Source organism: Gossypium raimondii, chromosome 7 (genome assembly GCF_025698545.1).
Source record: "Gossypium raimondii isolate GPD5lz chromosome 7, ASM2569854v1, whole genome shotgun sequence".
Lineage (NCBI taxonomy): Eukaryota > Viridiplantae > Streptophyta > Magnoliopsida > Malvales > Malvaceae > Gossypium > Gossypium raimondii.
Window position 1 is genome coordinate 8,506,018 of NC_068571.1, and position 3,594 is coordinate 8,509,611.

The window sequence follows — 3,594 nt, forward strand, 5'->3', positions numbered from 1 at the left end:
ACGAACCGATTTAATATTATGTCATCGAATTCATCGCTATGTTGGGTGAATATTGATGGCTCGTGTTAAATACGGGACGCCCTTTAAAAAAAACCAAAAACATTCAAAAATTCTCGTGTTTTAAAAAAAATGAACGAAATAAATAAAAACAAAAAATTCTCATGTTTTAATAGGATCACGATTAAGTATTAAATTCCATCGGTTTGACACTGATTCTTCGATTTCATTGCCATGTCGGGGTGAATATCGTCGATTCGTGTTAAATACGGTATTTTTTAGAAAAAATTCTCGTGTTTTAAAAATTTCTAGTTAAAAAAAATTCAAATTTTCGTGTTTTCTAAAAATTTTATGTTTCAAAAATTTTCGTGTTTTCAAAAATTTTCATATTTTCAAAAATTTTCGTGTTTTCAACAATTCTCGTGTTTCCAAAATTTTCGTGTTTTAAAAAAAAAATTGCGTTTTTAAAAAAAATTCTCGTGTTTCAAAAATTGTCGTGTTTCAAAATTTTTGTGTTTTAAAAATTCTCGTGTTTGCAAAAATTTTCGTGTTTTAAAAAAACTTTTGTTTTTTTTTAAAAAAATTTCATGCTTCAAAATTCTCGTGTTTTAAAAAAAATTTCTCGTGTTTAAATCGGATCATGATTAAATATTAAATTGAACTCGCATTTTTGAAAATTAAGACAACACTCATTTAACGAGATACCAATTTTGGGCGTCGCGAGGGTGCTAATACCTTCCTCGCGCTTAACTGACTCCCGAACTCAAATTTTCTCTGGATTTTAACGTGGACCTAAAATCACCTATTTTTAGAAAAATCTTAAAAATAATTTTTTCTTCTAAAAAGAAAATTTTGAAGGTGTCCAACCACACCTATAAAAAAGATCGGTGGCGACTCCCCTTTTAAATAAAATCGAAACTCCATTTTCAAATTTTCAATAATCACTTCGATTAGCGCCCGTACCCAAAATTTTTAGGTCGCTACAATAAATAAAGTCTCAATTAATATATTTATTTAAAAAATAATTTGTAAAATCTATAATTATAAATATTTATTAAAAATGTGATTAAACCTTGGTTTGATCACTCTTAATCTTCACTAAACATAATTAAATGTTAAATTATTTGTATTTTTAATTCTTAATGTGTAAGACAGCAAAAAAGCACTCATCTTGGAAATGATATAATCATTGCTAAAATTTTAGAATTATTAACTACAATAATACTAGAGAAAAGAACACAAGACACAATAAGCAAAAAGAGATGAACACTTGAATTCTTGAAAGTTTTAACAACAATAATAAATAAGCAATGAATTCGTGGGAGACTAACACTAAATTATATTTAGGTTTTTTATTTTTTATTTGATTATAGAATATGCAAAAGCATAACAAAAGCTATAATTTTGCTTTTGGTTTATATGTTCAAAAAAATATTGAGTTTTTTTTAGAAATTTTAGACGGGTTTTTTTTGGACATTTCAGTGTCCAATGCAATAAATTGAAACCAAACCAAATTGATGCGGTTCAATGAAATCATCTAGTCAAAATCGTACTGGATTACTGATTCGACTCAGTTTCTTGATTTGGTCCGATTTTTTTCTCAGCCCTACCTGCAAGAATGTAACAAGAAATATGTCCAAGTGTATATAGTCGTTCAAGTAATAAGTAATTAAATGAGTTGTCGTCTCTAAAAGGACTGTATAAGCTTAACCAAATATTTGTAAAATTATAACTTCACACAATTTGATGTAAAATTCAATAATTTGGATGGTGATGATTAAACTAAGTAAAACTAACTTGATGGAAATATTGATCCCTATGCAATTCTAGTATAGATGCAATTTACCTAAATGTATGACTGAATGACTTTAGCAACAAAAACAATCAACATTAAATGGGCTAGGATAATTACATTAATCAATTCAATTTACTTTATCATGCTTAACAATATTCGAAAATACTTCCATGGCAACTCGATCTTTCATGAATTTGGAAACCAAATTAAGTCCTTTCGGAGTCTTTTACTTAGTTAAATATGCATTTTACTGATCATATTAACTAAGGGTTTCTTAGCATTTATGTAAGGTCACGGGGACATTTACGTTTGCAACAGTTTAATTACATAAACCTAAAAACTATGCAAGACAATAGAGCTAACTAAAGATATTACGAACCTCAACTTAGTCGGGTTTAAGGATCTAAATTGAGCATTGCACTTTTCAATTATGTGTCTACTAGCCATCGTCTAGTTACGATTTCTCAGCTAATCTGAGTGCACCCAATCACATATGAATGAAATGCATCTTGATATTAATTAAAAACATGATTGACTGAGGCATAAACATGTTAAACATGAATAAACTAGATCTTATTGAATTAACATAATCATCTTAGCAAATAGAATTTAAAATAAATAACAATAGGAAAGAGTAAACTCTATTCAGTTTAACAACCTTTCAGATTTATTCTGACTGATTCAGTTCAATAGCCTTTCGGAACTATTCTAGCTGATGTGCTCATCTGTTCTGCTTGATGCTTCTTTTGCTAAGGAGTTCCTAAGGTGGTCAGCCAAAGAATGCTTTTGACACAGCTTTTGTGGCGAAAGGATGGAAATGAGATGGGCAGCTATGCAAGGGAAGGATAAGGGAAATAAAATGTAGAGAAAATGCTAATGAGAAAAGAGAAATGAGTTGTGAGAGATGTGCTATGAATGAGGGATGCTTTGAGAAGTGATAGGTGCATGGTATTTATAGGTGAAGGTAAGGGGTAGAGTTAGCTAAAAATAGAATTTCAATTCCTTCTTTTTCTACCACACATGGCCGACCATATTTCAAGGAAAAGGTGATGACTAAGTCTCCCAAAATTGAATTCAAACGAAGGCTATTAATAGTCATAGGGTGGACGATTTCAACAACAATGTATTTAGGCTAATTGTTTATTATTCAACTGTAAGGACCTTTAATTAAATATCGCAATGTTTGCTTTTGGGCTGCCACCTACTTGTGTCGAAACTGGGCTTTAGTTCCTCATTGTTGGACGGTTTCTCAGTCCAATAATGTAGCAAACATATCCATCTTTTAGCACCTCTTTTATTGGATCAAACTATCAACCTCATGACCCAAGTTGCATGATCTTGCCATCCACATGAATTAATTTATACATGTCCATGTTTCATTCACATTAATCACATCTTCAATGGTTCTCCTACATAATGAAAAATCACATATTAATAAATTAACATGAAATAATATAAAATGTACAAAAATCATGTAATTAAGCACAATTTCACATACTTTTTAAATTCATGCCCAATATTACAAATTAAGTAAAATTCACTTATTTTAATAACAAGTACTCAAGATAAACATATTTATTAAGTAAAAGGTGGTAAAATATATAGAAAAGCCCTATATAATTTCGAGTTTACAAAGAACCATTCATTGCATTTTCTAAATTTAATGAAACACCTTCATCATTAAAAAAGTTTTAATATGCATAACCCATGTAAATAATGTTTTTAGGTTTTTCTAAACCATTTTCATTTTCATGCCGCAAGCCTCAACTATCATCTTCATTTTCATTTTTTCTTCCTCAACT